We start from the raw sequence: 19586 nt of genomic DNA, 5'->3' as shown, positions 1-19586 counted from the left end.
GAAATGAACAAAGACCACCACATGAGAAAAGCAAAGCCATCTGTTCAGAGCTCACCTTAGCAGGGGACTCAGTCCCATACTTAAGTGTGGCAGAGACTCCAAGCCAGGAAGAGAAGCGGGAAAGCTTTACAGTGGAAAAAGGGAAGCTCCGGGTGTGCCCTGACTGGAGGCTGCTGACGTGGGGAAGACGTCAGCAGGCGAACTAGAAGAGGGGTGTCCATGTGATTGGTTAGGGGTGCGTATTCGGATTTCTCTGGTTGGTCCTACGCTGGAAACGGGTAAAAGGCAGGGAAGCTGTCGGTTGTTAATCAAGTCCTGGCCATTTCTGGCCGACTGTCACAGAGGTTGCTGTTTGGCTTCCTGGACTGGTTGCCACAAACAGTGACTAGGTTTGCTGAACTGGTTACCGTGGGTAACGACCTGCTTCTTAGGCTGGCGGCTGCAGACTGCGGGTCGGGGCTCTGGTGGCTGTCCGCTGCTGTGTTCAGTCTCTCAGCCCAGAGCCTTCAACTCAGCAATGTCGCTCCTGGGAATTTGTCTTAGGTGGATGAAATGGGCTGTGTACAAGGCTACACACTGCAACGCTGTTTTGAGAGAAAAAAGGAAAGACTAAAAACAACCACAACGTCTCTCCACAGGGCACAGGATACAGGAGTGAGGGTGCAGCCCTTTAAGTGAATACTAAGTCAGCGTCCCCTTTTCTGCGTTCCCAAGCCCCTCACACAGCACTCAGTGGCACCCCTTTACCTGTCAGGCTTTTCTAACGTGTGTTTCAGGACTTGAAGCAAAATTCAACGTTATTAATCATGTGTCCTCTTGATAAACATTCGTCAGTTGGGAGTGGAGATGCAGGGTAGCAGCTCCTCTGCAGCCAGAGGCTCGGCGGTCAGGGAAAGCGGGGCCAAGCTCAAATTTCACCCAGAGAAAAGCACAATTCCATAAATCAAAGCATTGTTTTTGAGGAGCAAGTTTATTTTACCATGAATTTGGGTGTTAGAACACATTTACAGAAGCAGTGTGGCTGTTTAATTCAAATTAAATAAGGTTCTTGGAACATTATCTAAAAGATGTCGCCAGCAGACTTCTCCAAAGGCCCACATAGTAAATATTTTAGGCTTTGAGGATCACATTGTATCTGTCACCTACTCTTCTTTGTTGTTCATTTGTTTGTTTGTTTTTAACAACCTTTTAAAAATGTAAACCTTGGACTTCCCCGGTGGCACAGAGTGGTTTAAGAATCTGCCTGCCAATGCAGGGGACACGGGTTGGAGCCCTGGTCTGGGAAGATCCCACATGCCATGGAGCAACTAAGCCCGTGCACCACAGCTACTGAGCCTGCGCTCTAGAGCCCACGAGCCACAACTACTGAGCCCGTGTGCCACAACTATTGAAGCCCGCGCGCCTAGAGCCCATGCTCTGCAACAAGAGAAGCCACTGCAATGAGAAGCCCACGCACCGCAACGAAGAGCAGCCCCCGTTCACCGCAACTAGAGAAAAGCCCACGCACAGCAAAGAGGGCCCAACGCAGCCAAAGATTAATTAATGAATTAATTTTTTTAAAATGTAAAACCTTCCTCGTTTCTAGGGCTGTATAAAAACAAATCACAAGCTGGATTTGGGGTTCACAGACCCATGCCTAAAAGCCAAAGTTCTCTGACTTCCTTCTTAAGAGAAGAAGAGAATACTGGAGAAATGTCTAAGTCTGAATATCTAAATATCACGCACTCTTTCCTTTGCTGCATCAAGGTGCCTCTCACGACTAAAACAGTGCTGTGAGGCATGAATCCCTGTCTTAGCTTGTATCAGGCCCTTCGCAGGTGTCACACTGAAACTCTAGTCTCACTGCACTCTGGGGACAAAGGGAGGAAAATGTGGTCCAGCCGGCAGCACCCCGAGGAGCAGCCCTGAAACAAGAGCACAGCCAGAACCCAGGGGCGTGGCCCCCGTGGCAATGGACATCTGGGCCACCTCCCTGCGGCGGGGCCAGTGCCGAGGGCTGCTGGCCCACCGCGAGCCACAGGGGACCCGCGGACAGCCTGGGTGCCTAGTTCAGCCAATCTTCAAGGGCCTGAGGCTCCAAGACAGGATGGGCTTGATCCTTTTTTTTTTTCTATTTTGCACGCATTTATTTCATTCTATTCACATTGTACGACTGTTATACAGCCTATAAAAAGTACCAAAGCCTAATGCATTTTCCAATGCCAGGTCAGACCTAAGCTGTGAAAAAAGGAAAAGAGTGCAGGAAGGTCCAGGAAGAGCTGTGTGTGGGTAGGAGGCCGGCCGCCTAGCACCTGACGGCTCACATAGCCTCTGTGGCCACCATACCATTCCTGCCACGAGGCTTCCTTAGTTCAAGCTGTCTTTTCTTTTGAGGACAGGACCAGGAGACTCTGAATGGGTCTAACCTGGGTTGCCTCTGCTCCATCTGGGTTAAAATTCATTTGGCATTTGCAACAGAGTTGTCTGAAACAAACCTTATTTGCTGCAGAAACGCCTCATGGATGCACCGTCCCATGTGATCTGACAATATTTACATGGAAGATAGCCCTGCTTCGGATCCCACACTGGCAGCTGGGCTTCCTGAGGGGCCCTGCGGCATCTCCCGGGGCTCCTGGCACCCTCCTGCCTGTCACCGCAGCCCCTGACCCTGGTGGTGCGGCTGCCACCGCCCACCCCACCCCCAACCCCGAGCCGCAAGCTGGTCTTCCCCCTCCTTCCGCGCACGTCAAGCCCTGGGCCCATCTTGGCTGGCAGGGGGGCCCTACGGCCAGCGCTGCCCCAGGGGAGCAGCCATGCACAGTCCCAGGCCCCCACGAGCTCAATGTGGACCTGCCCACCTCCTGGGTGTCGGCCTCATGCAGCCTCACATGCAGGCTGGGTTCACCCAAGAGACGGTGGCTCTAAGCTGCGCCCTCTTGTAGGGGTCCCCGCAGTCACCAGGGGGCCTTTTCAGGCACCAGCCACCCCGCCTGGCGGGGAAAGCTGGGGGACCGGTGCTGTGCCTCCATTCAGACTGTTTGTGCTCAGAATCCAGGCTGGGCCAAAGGCGGGTGTCCCTTGGCCCCAGCAAGAGCCTGGTGGACAGGGCCTCCGCGGCACCCCCTCGCCCAGGCGCCTGATCAGGTTGGTTCTCACCCTTTCACGACGAATTCGGGTGTCCGCGTCAGTCTGGTCTGTCAGCCTTCCGAAGGGCTGTCGCCTGCACCAACTCTGTCCTTCTCCTGACCACACCATACAAATATTTCCTGGGACCAAAGACCAGCTTATTTGCTGAGCTAACGTATGTGAAGCACTTAGAGCTGTACCGGGCCTGTAAGCTGTGCTACACGTGTCCCAGGTCCCAGCACACGCTGTTCCTACCGGCAACACCTACAGGCTGGGCTTTTAGTAGGAGCTTAGTAAACATTTTTTAAATAAATGAATAAACAAACAACATGACTCATGGTTATGAGACCACCCCCCTCCCCAAGGTTCTTGCAGTTGACCCATTGTCCTTGGAAATGTTAATAAACTTGGGAAAATCCAGACCCCCGCCCCCAAGGCCTGAAGCCTCTGTCAGACCACAGGGTTCATCAGAGCGAATGTGTCCCAGAATAAAGACAGGGAAGTGGCTGTTTAAGGAAAGGATCTCCCTTTAGGGTGTGCCTGAAGGCACAGAGGCACAGGCGTGGGGAAACCATGGGCTTGTTTTACTTCCCTGGACTGAGGGTAGCAATTCTAGCTTAAACAGCCTGGAGGAGAGGAGGTGGGAATGGGTAGGAGGAGGAAGCAAGTAACTGTTTACAAAGCATACTGAGCAGCCAGGAGAATGACCACTTCAGTTACTTCCAGAAAGAAATGCAGAGGAAGCTGGCGGCAGGATGTGTCTGCTCAGGGAGAATGTCCTAAAAAGCAGAGGAGCCCTCATCACTCATAGAGAAGAGAAAAGAGCATTAGGAAACTGATGGGTACACCACCCCCGAGAATGCCTGTCACCAGCCATGTGCAAATTCTGACGCTCGAATACACCAAAGTCTTCGTGGTTTCCTGATACATCCACCCAATCTGGCTGAAAGGAATGGGGCTCGCCAACAGAAGACAAACTTTCAAAACACTGGGACCCAGTTTTAAACTGAGCAAAGGCTTATTTTAAGGGATTTAGTTTCTAACTTTTAAATAACATTTTCTTGTTAATTAAAAGAAAAAAATGTATACGTCCAAGAGCACTGTAAGGAACTACAAAAGTATAGACGTAATTCCTACTTTCAAAAAGCTGATGCAGGGCTTCCCTGGTGGCGCAGTGGTTGAGAGTCCGCCTGCCGATGCAGGGGACACGGGTTCGTGCCCCGGTCCGCAAAGATACCGCATGCCGCGGAGCGGCTGGGCCCGTGAGCTGTGGCCGCTGAGCCTGTGCGTCCGCAACGGGAGAGGCCACAGCAGTGGGAGGCCCACATACCGCAAACAAACAAACAAACAAACAAAAAGCTGATGCAGATTTTGCTTCCTCAGGAATCCACATGCACCAAATCAGTGTGTATACAGGTGGTACATTCGATCAAAACTAGGCTCTTTTAGCACCAGCACTGCAGGAGGACAGCCTTCTAGCCTATGTTCCCTCTCCAGGTGCGCAGACAATGATCTAACCCATAGGATGGATCCATCTGGAACAGGTACCACTCTTTAAAGGACTGACTGAAACAAACTGAAACCAATGATGGCATAAACTACATATAAGTCAGTGAACTGTGGACTCAAGCGAATAATGTGTTTGGGAATATACAAATAATGTGTTGGCACAACTGCCACAATTTTTAAATAACTATCAAGTTTTCCTTGTATAGTATTGGTAGAACTCTGCCAAGAACAACCAGGAAAAATACAGGTCTTTAACAGGTCCTTTTTTTCTGATATCACAGTAGTTCTGCAGCACTCAATGATCTGCCCATTCATTCATCAAACTTGAGGAATATTTTTTTTGCCTCATTTTCTCTCTCCTCCTTTTGGGACTCCAGTTACGTAACCTCTTAGTGTTGTACCAAAGATCCATGAAATTATTCATTATTTTTTCAATCCTTTTTTCTCCATGTTATTCAAATTGGAAAATTTTCTCTTGATCTGTCTTCGAGACAGAATTTCTGTTTGGTTCTTACTTACAGTTTCTAGGTCCCTTCCTAGATTTCCTATCTTTTCAATTATTATGCCCATATTTTCTTTTACGTGAGTGTGGTTGATATATGTGTTAAAATCCTTGCCTGTTGTTTCCAACAATTTGGTCGTCTTTAATGATTCATCCATCTCCAGTGATTGTCCTTCTCTTGAAAATGGGTCACATTTTACTGTTTCGTCACCTGTCTAATAATTTTGTACATTGTAAATGCTATGTTGTGGAGACTCTGGATTTGATTATATTCCTCCTGAAGTTTGTCTGTTTGGTTGTTTGTTTTAGCAGGCAGTTAATGTCACTGAATTCAAACTGCAAACCCAGTCTTTGGGAAAGCAGTTGGGGTTACCACACACCCCAGTCTGCCTGGAACTGACAGGGGTTCCTGGAAATGGGAGGGTCCTGGGCAGCCTGGAGCAAACTGGTCACCTAGGCAGCAGCTGAAATCTCAGTCCAGCTCTTTTAGTCTTTGCTGATGGAGTTGTTTGGAGTCTGTCCCACATATACATGATGTACATACAAGATTCAGGGATCAGCCAGAGACATGGGCAGAGTTTAAAACACAGAATCTCTGCAAGCAAGATCTTAACCACATCCAGTGTTCTCCAAGAACAGAGCTATAACTCACACTGATGGCTTCTTCCTCCAAGGAGATTCATTTGACAGACTCATTCAGGACATACGAGTACTCACAAAGGAGCTCACAAGAAGGGCATGACCACTGCCCCACACACAGTACAAGGCCCATCATCTTGGTTAAATTCTGAAAATTACTTGATAAGTCGAGGGTCACTCCATCCCTGACACCGTCAGAAACAACTATTGACTCTCCAGGCACACATTTTAAAAAGCTCAATGTCATTCAGGTCTTTTTAGATTCTGCAGGCAACATGTTCCTCATTTACAACTTTACCTAAAGCCCATTTATGCTGTTACTCACAAATCAGCCCGACTCAAATGAGACTTTCTGCAACAAAAGTCTCTGCAATCCATCCAAGCGGCAATACAACAAGCACTCCCATTAGCGCCACACCCACCCCAAGCCTCCCTGCCTGCGGAGGGCTTAGCAGCTCCTCTGGGGCCCCTGCTCACAATGCCCATAAGGCCCGCAGGGGCTGCCACCGCGAGAGACTGATCCCCTCACCCACCCCACACCGTCAGAGACCGACTGCTGCCTCATACTGGGCTTCTGCGGAAGTACAGGTCCTCACGGCCAGAGTCCACGGCCCTCCGTACCCAGCCTCCCATTGTGCCTTAAGCCATGAAAACAGCATGGCCACCAAGCCCTTCCTGATACAACAGAAACTGTACCTATAGGATAGAGTCAAACTGGACCCTCTTGCATATCCCACCCGAGGGAAGGGGTGAACTTCCCTGTCTGAAGTACCTTGCCAGGGAACTGGTGCACTTCTCAAGTGGACATGCTACCATCACAAACGACAGAGTCCACGGGAAGGCTGCTGAATATTTATTCTATGTGTATATGGGGGGGGGGGGCTCAAAAAAATGAAGTGAAAATCCCAAGAGGTGATCAGACCCAGAGGTTTATATACTATTTTAACAAAGGGTGATAAATTGCACAGAAATGGTAAGGCGAAGGAAAAGTTTGGGCTTTTAGGGGCAGTACATTTGAGAAGGTAAACGTATGGGAGAAGCCAATGGAAAATAAGGGTTATTCAGCAAGGTTTGGCTGTGCAGATGCATCTCAGTGTGGCCTCTATCTCCTGTGATAAAGACTGTTTTCCCCCCCTGGTATGGGGGGAGGCACCTCCACAAGGGAAATTTACACCCTGCTTTTAAGCAGACAGGGAGAGGGCAGAAAGCTTTCCCGGGGTCTGCTTTTTCTCAATTGTTTTCAGTTCAAAATAATCCTTTTACCTAAGTAGCATATTTGGGGGTGGCCTGTTCTGATCCCCTTCAATGTCTCCCTCAAGGTAAGGGCCACCTGGCCTTTCCCCCTCACATTGTCCTGGGCTGGGCTGGCGGCTCCATTACCCTCAGGAGCCAGACTCCTCCCACCTTGTTGCTCTGCAGTCCCCAGCACAGTGCTTCCTCCTTGTCACTCAGACTGGCTGCTCGACCTCTAGCCACGATGTCCACGTTCTAGCCGGGAGGGAGAGGGAAGGACGAAGAACAGTGTGCCTCTCTTGACATGACAGTAACTAGCTAGAGACAGTAACTCTGCACTAGGTACAGAGTCCTAACTATCTATCACCTATCTCAGTGGAGCCAAGAGGCCTGATACACTGGACTCCTCTTGCAAAGTGGGAGGTTTCTCACATTTCCACCTTATGGCTAATATTTTCTGGTAGCAATAAAATAAGATTTCACACCCTTTTTTTCCCAATCATCTTTGTCAGTGTTTGAGCAGAAACACACTAGTATTCAAATAAAGTGACTTCTGGTATGGAAAATGGCAAGCCTTATGCCGCAACACTTCAAGCCAATCTAAAGTTGGTAGAACTCCTAAACAGCCCTAACATCATTAAAAATGGAGTGAAGATATTAAAATTGAATTTTCAAAGACCAAAGATCCGTGGAATTTTTGCACAGATGTCAGTAAGATGTTTCAGTGATACCATCTTGAGACAAATAAAACAGGGCTGATGCTCACACATTCACTCGTGTGCTTCTTTCCTGCATTCTCATCATCTTTAATTTTCTTGTTCCTGGAAGAGGCTTACTCAACCCTGAGGCTTTTTTTGTAATAAGACCTTTCCAAAGGTCTCTGGTTCAGTGGCACTCGATAAATCTTTTAAAGTAGTAAAATTGAAAGCAACATTTTTTAAATGCCCCAGGACAATATGCTGTCTCATAAACATTAGGATTAGTTCTCAAGGAAGAGAATTTTTGTAAAACACTGATACAGCTCAGTGCCGCAAACTTCACAACTGTCTGGAGGAGATCTCCAAGAGCTCACTCCCTGGTGGGTAAAGCCAAAACTTTTAAACAGGATGATGATTAGATTATTAAGGAAAATCTGGTCCCTGATCTAGTATTGATTCTCCACCATCAACAACTGGATGATGGGTCAGCTACAAGGAATCATATAAAAGACATTCCAACGCCTTCTATGACGCATACCCCATCATTCCAGGCAGAGATGAGCTATCCAGCTGTTAAACGTTTTTATCTGAATTTCAAAAGAGTAATAAAATGTATGCTTATAAAGAATGGAGTATTATACCTATATGTGGAAAAGATATCCTATTTTACATTTTAGAGAGACATTAAATAAAATCATTTTCTTTCCTTATTAAAAACTCAAATTGGTAGGTCGTGAGATGTGACTAAGCCATACTTCCTACTGTGGGGACCCACTGGACACCCATAGTTTGCATAAAGATTATTTTAAAGTGAAAACATTTGGACTTGATGGGGCTCAAGGCAGGCCACCCCAAAATAAGCCATGTTGGTATATTGATTATTTTTAATTAAAGTTACTTTAGAAACAGCCAAAGCATGAAGGACACTCTTACCCTCCTTGGTCCCCTGAAAGTACGAAATAAATCTCCCTTGTGAAATGTACCCTCTCTGTACCAGGAGGCAGTGAGTCATCCTTATCGCCAGAGATAGAGGATTTAGAGTCGAGAAGGCTGTATTAAAAGAACTTGTTACTTCTTCACTAATTTACTACCCAAAGCCCAAACTTGTCAATTCTTCACAAAGTTATTGTTTCTTTGTCTAAAAGGCATGAAAGCGGTCTGCTTTGAATCTGCTTTGACTTGAGTCTCATATTTCCATGAGTTCCCGTATGTAGGAATTACATTTGTTTTCCTCCTGTCAATCTATCTTACATCAATTTAATTATTAGACCAGCCAAGAAACCCAGAAGAGAAGAAAGGAAAAGGCATCCTCCTCTTCAGTTTGGGCAAGAAAGCCAGGAGACTCCAGTGGCTGGACACTGCTCACCCCAGGGCTGCTGCAGCTGAGGGATCCAGGGAACTCAGACAAGCACTGGCAGAAGAGAATTCTCACCACATCAGTCTCCCAGATCTCTGCATGCAGGGTCGGTATGTTAATATCGCGAGTGGTGAGAGCCCTTTTCTTTTTCCGAATTTAGATCAGCAGGAGAAAATATTTGTGTAAATTAGTTCCTTGGGTATAGTGACTCTGGTAAAGATTGGCTTTGAGTATCTTATTTTCTACTGACTCTGTCCCTCTCAAAGATGGTAACTGCAATCGTTTGTCTTTGTCTTTTGTGTCATTTGTCATAAGGAGGAAAACCATGGAGTAGAACACAGGCATAGAACACAGGCATGAGGCTGTTGTTCAAGCTGACCTCACACACTGATGAGGTCGTGGTTCTCCCCAGACTGGTGTCTGTTTAGACAGACTTTGCTGTGGGTCCCCTACGTAAAAACGGGATGAGGTGTTCCGTTTGTGTCATTCTATGTCCTGAGAACTTGGCTTTGTGACCAGTGAGAATATTCAATCTGGCCTCTGCCATTCCAGAAAGTGCACATACTGTGATGCATCTGGTGGCCATTCAAACAGACTGGGATTCCAAGACACAAAGTCACAAGCACCCTTCTTCGTTCAGCTGTGCCAGCTCTCAGGGGAGTCTGTTGTAAGGGGTCCATAAATGGCTTCTGTCATCTCAACTTTCATTGTTTTGCTAGCGCTGGAAAAGTCCCATTTGAGTAGAACCTGCCCACTGTCACAGATTAGAGGGCGATGACTGGAGGCCTCTCATGTTCCCATGAGAGACCAGAGACACCATTTTCACTACACCGTTCTTACAGCCATGATAACGAAGGCTTTGCTTTCTTAGGCTAACTCTGGGAGCAGACTCTCTAGATCTTGTGGGGACTGTGTCTTTTGTACTCTCTTGTGAGATGCTTCTTTCATTTTTGGTTAAGCCATAAAAAGGCTTATTGGTTTGAGTCACTACTGAGATGAATAAATCCTATTTGTCAATGGCCAAGTGATGGGTCTTTGAATTGGAAAAACTTCTATATTTGAAAAAAAAAAACTTACAGAGGGCTTCCCTGGCGCAGTGGTTGAGAGTCCGCCTGCCGATGCAGGGGACACGGGTTCGTGCCCCGGTCCGGGAAAATCCCACATGCCGCAGAGCAGCTGGGCCCGTGAGCCATGGCCGTTGAGCCTGCGCATCCAGAGCCTGTGCTCCGCAACGGGAGAGGCCACAGCAGTGAGAGGCCCGCGTACCGCAAAAAAAACGAAAAACAAAAAAACTTACAGAGCTTTCATCCTAAACAACTGTCTTATTGGCACCTATGGAAAGACCAAAATAAAAAGTAGATACAAGGTAGTATAATGCAAGCTTTAGGGACTCCCTTAACAAGATGAAAAAACAGAAATCAGACTTAAAATAAAATTCCAACATAAATTCTTCTTCTTTAAAACCGCCCCGTCTCCCCAGCAAATTCCCAGGCCGTCCCACAAATAATTAGGAAATGGATCAGCCAGCTAGAGGCCAATATTCAGGGGCTCTGTCTTTGTCTTGCAAACCTACAAATACTTTCAGAAATATAAAAACTTAACCCTAGGGACTTCCCTGGTGGCACAGTGGATAAGAATCCACCTGCCAATGCAGGGGACGCTGGTTTGAGCCCTGTTCTGGGAAGATCCCACATGCCGCAGAGCAACTAAGCCCGCGCGCTACAACTAGTGAGCCTGCGCTCTAGAGCCCACGAGCCACAACTACTGAGCCTGCACACCTAGAGCCTGTGCTCCACAACAAGAGAAGCCACGGCAATGAGAAGCCTGCGCACCGCAACGAAGAGTAGCCCCTGCTCGCCACAACTAGAGAAAGCCCACACACAGCAACAAAGACCCAACGTAGCCAAAATAATAAAAATAAAATTAAAAAAAAAAAAAACTTAACCCTAATAATCTTTGGTAAATAAAAGCTAGCTTAAGTTTGTTGGTTTAATTAAACATGTTTTCAAAGTTATCAGCATTCAATATAATGCAGATAAACAACTTACAGTCTACCTGGGTTTGTTAGGCAAATAAGTTCACGTTATTTCCGTTGCAAAAATTTGTCTGCAGGAACAATAGATTAGGATGATAGCTGACTCTGTCTAATGTCTCATGAAGTTTTCATGAGTAGTTTAAACATAACTGCTGGGAGCAAATAATTTAGATAAATGTAAGGGGGTTAAGAGTTTTTAGGTGAAGTTTTTAATAGTAATTATGTTTTACGGTATGTGTACTTAAAAATAGTTTTCCAAATCTCTTTGGTAATTTGAAACCTTAGAATTTTTGCTAATTTAGATTAAATGATGAATAGTAATTAAATATCTAGATCACTTCCAAATAAGATAAAATAATGAAGCATTAATTACCTACTCTTGTCTTATTACAGAGAAACTAAAGATATATGGGTTTATTAGTAAACATGTCTTGTGCTACACTGAAAGCCCACAGCATGAAAAGGCATATGTTTCCAGAAATTATGAAATATATTTATAAATTTGTCCACCTAAAGAATGCTGGTATAACAGACAGTACACAATTGCTTACTTCTTAGTTTTCACTAGAAATTAAGGTTTCGAAGGGTTAAAAATTCTAATTAATATACGTAATCAAAACTACTAGAAACAATAAGGGAAATATCTCTGTATGCAAGAAAAGTAGGGTACGTGCTTTTGGCAAGAAAATGTGTAAGGAATGGAGACGCATTTTTGTTGAGGAAATAAAAGTGATTTTGTCCTAAAAGCCAGTTATTTCAGAATGAGAAGGAAGAAAATGAAGAACAAACTAAAATAGACATAGAAAATTACAGAAGGCTTATTTTTTGAAATTTTGGGATAGGAATTTTATGTGTGGTCAAGTTGGCTAAGATTGGAATTAATGTATTTAAGTTAAAAAATGAGTTTAATATCAAAAGTAAGGTGGTACAAAATTAAAATTAGTTTCTCTCTCTGTAAAAGGACAAAGTTTTTTTAGATTATTGGTCTGATCCTGATAAGAGATTATTAAAAGTTTTTCTTTACCTCTTAAGTGATCTGCCTAGAAAACAAAGATTTTGTGTCTTATCAAAATTATTTTCTGTGCTTTATCAGGTCTTTGATTGGTTTTCCTCATAATTAGGTAACCTTCTGCATTTGCCTTTGAAATCTTGTATTGTCAGTTTGGTTAAATGGATAATTATTGTTTCATAATAGTCTGTGATCCTATTGAGTCAAGTGTGCAAACCTTTTTGATATTTTTGATAAAATTCCCCAAATTCAAATTCTAAATGAAGTCTTTTTGCCCTTGAACTAATCTGAGATTTCCAGAAGGCCCTTGGAATTTGTTCTCCCGCCTTATTAAAAAAAAAAAAAAGGGGGGAGGCGAAGAGATGTTAAACTAGCTTACTTGGTATATTGAATTACATGGGAAGTATTGTAAAATAAATAATGATAAACCTTCTTAGGTCATAGTATAAGGGTGACCTTTTTTAATATAAATTTTCTAGAAACTATAAAATTCCTGAAATTCTGATGTCCTCGTATAATGTTATCAGTCATAATTCTACTTATCTTAAAATGTTGTATGTCACAGGAATAACCAAATTTCCTTATCAATTGAATTGTAATGAACTCTAATCAGATCTTTAACCATGCCATTTTTAACTCTTCTATCACTTATGTACAGTTACTGTTTGATGCTTTTGCAAAAGTGTTGCTGCAAAAGGGCTTCATCAGAGAGATTCACGGAAAGGACTCTGACAAGTACTACAGAATATAGGTTTCTAATAACTTTAAGATCATCAAACTGAACTGGTAAGATTTCCGGAACATTATAGAAAAGAATTTCCAGAACATAAAAGAAAAACTGGATTCAAGCAGAACCAGAATTAGTTACATGGAACTGAATGAACTGATGAAGATGATTATCATTTTTATGACTTTTTTGTACTGAAATATTGCTGGTTCTTTAATCTTTTATTTTCCAGATATAAGGAAATTGTTCTTCTTAAGCTATGACTTACAGCAATTTGGTAATCTATAGCTTTGTAAGCAGAATTAAAACTTTTATCTTTTTCTCCCTACCTGATTTCTCCAGAATTTGGAAACTCTTAGTGAGATTCTTATTTTCATATCAATATAGTTACTTGCATATGTCAATAAGAATCTGTTCTCCTTGTAACAGGACCCAGTTGGAAACATTGGTTCTATTACCAAGGCTTTGACTGGTATGTCATATTTGAGAGAGACATGCATAGACCCAGATATGACCAGACAGCTTTAAGGAACTAAGGTTGATTTTATGGAACCCTTAAAGCCCCTTGGAAACATCAGCCTGGTGCCTTGCTTACAGGGTTCCTGGCCGCCTTACCAGGTAAGTAAGGAAGGTCACTTCCTGGCAGGCCTAGGAGAACTGCAAAATGGGGCAGAAGGCAAGAACCTCTCCTAGGGTAAAGAATAAAGATCAAAGAAGAAACAAACAGAAAACAGCTGATTGGCTGGGGCCACACAGTATCCCTGTTTGGGGTGAGAAGGCCTAGAGGCGGCTTGGCATTTGGGGACTGGCTGACTAGATACCCTGGTTTCTGGTTAAGAGGAAGGAACACAAAAGTTAACTATGTTTCAGACGGTTGATGGGGCACCCAAGGCAGAAGCGGCTCCATCTCCCACCTAGAAATTTATTTCAACAGCTTCCTGAGCCAGCTTTGCCCTCAGCTTCCATTTGGACGTCTTATTACATTGCATGTTTTTCCCCTATTGATTTTATGAATCTTAATATCTCTAATAGGTTACAAGTCCTTTGCCAGGTACATACTCTGCAAATATCTACCTTAAGTCTGTGGCTGGCCTTTCACTCTTATAGTTTTATCTTTTGAAGAACTGCAGCCCTTAATTTTAATAAGCCCAATTTATCACTTTTTCCCACTATGGTTAGTGCTTTTTATGAAGTCTTTGCCAAATTCAGGGTCATGAAGATATTCTCTTATGCTTTCTTCTAAAAGCTTTGTTAGAAAACAAAAACACTAACTCGAGAAGATATCTGCACCCCCATGTTCATAGCAGCATATTTACAATAACCAAGACATGGAAACAACCTCAGTGTCCATCAATGGATGAATGGATAAAGAAGCTGTGGAAATACTTGCAATGGAATATTATTCAGCCATTAAAAAAAAAAACAAGGAAACCCTGCCATTTGTGACAACACGGATGGACCCTGAAGCATTATGCTAAGTGAAATTAAGTCAGACGAAGACATACACTGTATGATCTCACTTTTATGTGGAATCTTAAAAAAACAAACAAACAAAACAAAACTCACAGAAAAAGTGATCAGATTTGTGGTAACCATGGGGTGGGGGTAGAGAAGGAATCTGAGTAAGATGGTCAAAGGTACAAACTCAGAGTTATAAGATAGATGTGGGGACTTCCCTGGTGGCGCAGTGGTTAAGAATCCTCCTGCCGATGCAGGGGACACGGGTTCGATCCCTGGTCTGGGAAGATCCCACATGCCGTGGAGCAACTAAGCCCATGCACCACTACTGAGCCTGCACTCTACAGCCCGTCTGCCACAACTACTGAAGCCCGTGCACCTAGAACCCGTGCTCCGCAACAAGAAAAGCCACCGCAATGAGAAGCCCGCACACCACAGCGAAGAGTAGCCCCCGCTCACCTCAACTAGAAAAAGCCCGCGCGCAGCAACGAAGACCCAACAGAGCCAAAAATAAATAAATAAATAAATAAATAAAATTTAAAAATAGATGTGTACTAGGGACGTAATATACGACAGGATGACTACAGTTAACACTGCTGTACGTTACATATGAAAATTAAGAAAATAAATCCTAAGAGTTCTCAATACAAGAACAATTTTTTTCTTTCTCTTTTCCATTTCTTCTTATTGTGTCTACCTGAGATGATGGATGTTAGCTAAGCTTATTGTGGAAATCATTTCATGATGTGTGTAAGTCAAACCTTTATGCTTTACACCAGAAACGCATAGTGATATATGTCAATTAGATCTCTGTAAAATATGGAGGGGGGAAGCGTTGTTACCTTAACTTTTTACATTTAGACCTACAGTCTTTCCTGAATTGATTTTTGTGTAGGACATGAAGAAGGGTTCCAGACACATTTATTTCACGTGTGGGTATCTAGTCCACACAGCAGCATTTATGAAAAGACCATCTCCACACCATTATACTGAAGTATCATCTTTATAATAAGTCAGGGTAGTCTGTTTCCGGACTTTGTATTCTGTTCTATCAGTCCATTTGTCTATCCTTGTACCAATACTGTCTTAATTACTATCACTTTAAGTCTTAATATGTAGCAATAATATTCACCAACTGTGTTCTTAAAGAAAACCTTTGCTATACTGGTCCACTCATTTTCATACATATATATTAGAACTGGGTGGACTATTTCTGTATAAGCTGATTGGATTTTTTAAAGTTACTGTAAACCATCATCTCTTAAATTACAGTTTTCTTTTAGTTTGTTGCTAATATTAAAAATACATTTTTGTATGTTGACCTCATTTAATGAACTTGTTAAATTTACTTATGAATTCTAATAGTTTTTCTGTGAAGTCTTTTGCATTTTATAAGTACAACATCTTGTTGAGTGAATATTTCTTTCACTTTTTCTTTGTTAATGTGGCAATTTTACGTTGACTGATTTTTCAAGTGGTAAACTAACCTTGCATTCCTGACAACCCCACTTGTTTATCTTGTTTTAGTCTATTTGCAAGTTTTTTAAGGATTTTTTTCTAGAATTTGGCTCATAGTTTTCCTTTCTTGTATGTTCTGGAATGAAGATTATACTGGCCTTACAGAAGAGTTGAGAAGTTTCCCTCTGAGGCAATCTGTAGAAGACTGCTGTTGTTTCTTCATTAAATGAATAGAAGAATTCACCAGTGAAACCACTGAGTCTGGTGGGATTTTTCTGTGGAAGTTTTTAGTTAAAGATTCAGATTTTAGAATAGATATATGAATTTTTATTTCTCCTTGTGTCCATTTTTGTAAGCTGAGTTTTCCTATGGATTTCTGAACTTTGCCAAAACTTTAAATAGCATCTAATTATTCACTATATTCCCTATTATCTTTTCAATATCTGTAGCACTTCAGCGTTGCCTCATTTTTTTCCCCTTCATATTGGCAATCCGTGTCTTTGCCTTCTTTTCATGAAGGCTCTATCAATTTTATTATTCTTTTCAAATAAAACACTTTTTGTTTTGCTTATTTTCTCTGTTGGATATTTGGTTTTTGTTTTATAAATCTCTGCTCTTTATTTATTTCAGTCCTTTTAATTGTGCATACATTTTAATCCTCATAAGGCACTAAATTATTGTTTTATATGGTCAATACTTATATTTTCCCTCATATTATCCTTTTTCATTTTCTTTAGTTACTGTCCTGTGCGTCCATGCTTCTGTATGGGACCATTTTCCTTCTTTCTGCAGAATTTCCTTTAGTATTTCTTTTAGTGCATGTCTTTTAGTGATGAATATTTTCAGTTTTGTTTGTCTGAAAATGCCTTAAATTTGCCTTCATTTTTGAAAAATATTTCTGTTTAGTGTAGAGTTCCAGACTGGCAATTATCTTCCTTCAGCACTTTTAAACTCTTATTCCACGAGCCTTTCGGCGTGCGTCATTTCCGTTGAGAAGTCAGTTATTAGTCTTCCGTTGCCCTTGCAGGTGTAGTGCCTTTTTTATTTAGCTGCTTTAAAGCTTTTTCACTTGGTCTTTGGGTTGAATAGTTTGACTATAATGTGGTCGTTGTACTTTAAAAAAATTTGTCCTGCTTTGGGTTTTTAGGCTTGAATCTAAGGTTTCTTGGTTGTCTTTTATTATTTTCAGATAATTTGCAGACATTATTTATTAAAATATTGTTTCTGACCCAATCTTGTACTTTTCTCTTTTGGGTACTTCAGTTTCAAGAATACATAATACAGTTGACCCTGAACAACATGGGTCTGTACTGTGCAGGTCCACTTACATGAAAATTTTTTCAATAAATACTACAGTACTACATGATCCAGGGTTGGCTGAATCCACAAATCAGGAATCACAGACATGGAGGACCAACTATAAAGCTATACACAGAGTTTCAACTGTGCGGGAGGTGGCATCGCTAACCCCCCTGTTGTTCAAGGGTCAATGTACACTCTTTTCTCTATTATCCACCCTTTTTACTCACTATACTTCAGTCTGCATATTTTGTATTGATATTTCGTCTACTTTACTAATATTTTGGTCTTGTGTAGCTAATCTTCTTTTAAACCCATTTATTGAATTCTTAATTGCAGTTATTGTATTTTTCAGGTCTAGTATTTTTATTTGCTTCCTTTTTATGAATTCAAATTTCCTGGTCAAATCCTCCATTTTTTCTCTAGTGTCTTGATATATTAATCATAGCTATCTTAAATTCCTTTTCTAATAATTCTAATATCTGGGTTTCCTTGGGACTGTTTTTATTGTCCTTTTTTTCTTCTCTTGTTTTTCAATCATAAGATATGCCATGCCTAGTAATTTTTTATTGACTGTTGGACATCATTTATAAAAATATTTAGAGGTTCTAGATGTTATCTTCCTTCAAGGAAGATTTACTCTTTCCTTTGCTGGTCAATAAAGTGGGCAATGAATACTCAGTTCCAAATAGGAACTGAGGTCACTACAGGCTCAGTCTACTTCTAGGTCAACCCTCACTCTAGTCATAGCCTCCAGGTGTTCCAACTGAGGGACCGTAGGGGCCTGAACTCTAATACTTCTCTTCTCAGCCCTGAGAAATGGTCTCCAACTCTACATTAATTACTTCAGTTTCCTCATCATCCAGTATTTCCTCCTCCACTGAAATGTGGCAATTGCCCTCACTGCTTTATAGAAACAACACTCTTGAAACCTCTAATAACTTCCTTCTCATTACATAATTTGTTTTAAAATAATTTGTATACAAGATATAAAAGCAGCAAACAGGTACATGAAAAGATGCTTACTATCACTAATCATCAGGGAAATGAAAATCAAAACCACAATGAGATATCACCTCATACCTATTATCAAAAATACAAGAAATAACAAGTGTTGGTGAGAATGTGGAGAAAAGGGAACCCTTGTACACCACTGGTGGGAATGTAAACGGGTACAGCCACTGTGGAAAACATTAGGGAGGTTCCCCTCAAAATTAAAAACAGAACTACCATATGATTTGCACTTCTGGGTATTTATCCAAAAGAAACACAATCACTAACTCAAAAAGAAATCTATGGAATATTACTCAGCCATAAAAAGAAACGAAATTGAGCTCTTTGTAATGAGGTGGATAGACCTAGAGTCTGTCATACAGAGTGAAGTAGGTCGGAAAGAGAAAGACAGATACCGTATGCTAACACATATATATGGAATTTAAGAAAAAAAAAGTCACGAAGAACCTAGGGGTAAGACAGGAATAAAGACACAGACCTACTACAGAATGGACTTGAGGATATGGGGAGGGGGAAGGGTAAGCTGTGACAGGGCGAGAGAGAGGCATGGACATATATACGGTACCAAACATAAAATAGATAGCTAGTGGGAAGCAGCCACATAGCACAGGGAGATCAGCTCGGTGCTCTGTGACCACCTAGAGGGGTGGGATAGGGAGGGTGGGAGGGAGGGAGACGCAAGAGGGAAGAGATATGGGGACATATGTATATGTATAACTGATTCACTTTGTTATAAAGCCGAAACTAACACACCATTGTAAAGCAATTATACTCTAATAAAGATGTAAAAAAAAAGATATCTGCACTCCCATATTCACTGCAGCATTATTTACAACACATGAAAACAACCTGTGTTCATCAACAGATGAATGGATAAAAAAATGTGGAATACACATGCATACACACACACACACACACACACACACACACACACCATGAAATGTTATTTAGCCATAAAAAAACCAAGGAAATCCTGCAATTTGTAACAATATGGATGGACCTTGAGGGCATTATGCTAAGATTAAATCAGAGAGAGAAAGACAAATACTGAATAATCTCACTTATATGTGAAATCTTTTTAAAAATTGAACCCAAGAGGGGGCAGGGCAGGGTCCAGCAGCCTTGGAGGGTGCAAACTGGTACAGCCACTATGTAAAACAGTATGGAGATTCCGCCAAAAACTAAAAATATAACCACCACATGATCAAGAAATTCCACTTCTGGGTGTATATCCAGAATAAATGAAACCACTAATTCGAAAAGATACATGCATCCCAATGTTCATAACAACACTATTTACAATAGCCAAGATATAGAAGCAACCCAAGTGCCCATCAACAGATGAATGGATAAAGACGACGTGGTATATATACAATGAAATACTACTCAGCCATTAAAAAAAGGAATGAAATTCTGCCATTTGCAGCAACATGAATGGACCTAGAGAATATTATGCTTAATGAAATAAGTCAGACAGAGACAACTCCTGTGTGATATCACTTACACGTGGGATCTAAAAAATACCACCAATGAATGTATATGC

The sequence above is a fragment of the Grampus griseus genome, assembly GCF_964374135.1.
Source record: "Grampus griseus genome assembly, chromosome: 10".
Taxonomy (NCBI): Eukaryota; Metazoa; Chordata; class Mammalia; order Artiodactyla; family Delphinidae; genus Grampus; species Grampus griseus.
The sequence above is the reverse complement of the archived record's forward strand: the minus strand, read 5'-3'. Positions refer to the sequence as shown.